Source organism: Stegastes partitus, unplaced genomic scaffold (assembly GCF_000690725.1).
Source record: "Stegastes partitus isolate 25-593 unplaced genomic scaffold, Stegastes_partitus-1.0.2 Scaffold1699, whole genome shotgun sequence".
NCBI classification, from domain to species: Eukaryota; Metazoa; Chordata; class Actinopteri; family Pomacentridae; genus Stegastes; species Stegastes partitus.
Window position 1 is genome coordinate 35,564 of NW_007579430.1, and position 858 is coordinate 36,421.

Below are 858 nucleotides of genomic sequence, written 5' to 3' on the forward strand. Positions count from 1 at the left end.
TTTTTTTGCTGAACCACAGACTTAATTTGACTCTTAATTTCACTGTAATCCATTTCCAGTTATTAAATGTATCCAGTGAGCTTGGATTGCTGTTTCAACGTTTCAACGCTGCCTTTTGACCCAAGTCTTATTTCTCTCTTACTTTCAACCCCCACACGTATTAGATAGTCGTGCCAGAGCTTCAGAACAGTACCACACTTTGTCCGCCCACAGGTTCTGTCCAATATTTCCAAGTCTTTTAAGCGAGTAAATAAATAAGATCTTCCTTAACACATGCTGTAATGAAGGCGGTAACCCAGTGGGTCAACAGCTGATTATTGTAATTTCACCCCAGTTAATGAGTTAATCAAGACACAGGACACAGATGCAAATGAAGGCACATGCAGAAGCACAAGAACTGAAGTCACATGATTTCAGCGAATGCTCCAGTCAGTTGTCAGGTCATGTGATGTCCTCACATGAAAGAAGCAGCTCAACTTAACCCCAGTGACCTGTGGCTTTAGCGTGACTTGTGTCTTTTAACTTAAATGAATAACAATCTAAAGGCTAAAAAAAAAACTGTTAGGTGAATCAAATGAGTCTCTTCAGTTGCATTTGCAGGTGCAGAGCAGAAAGCTGATAAATGATATCAGAGATTATTCAGACACAAATGCTTCAATCCAAAAACTACGACTAAAACTACCTGCTTCTAAACTAACAACTTCTAAAGGTGTTATATTATGTTAGTTTGCAGGTTAAATGCGGTTGAAACATTGGTTAAATGTCAAAAACGCTTGTTCACATTATTGCTTAAACTAAACAACCACAACCGACACCTCTCTCCTTCTTTCTCTTTCACTTCTCTTTACTTGTTTGCTT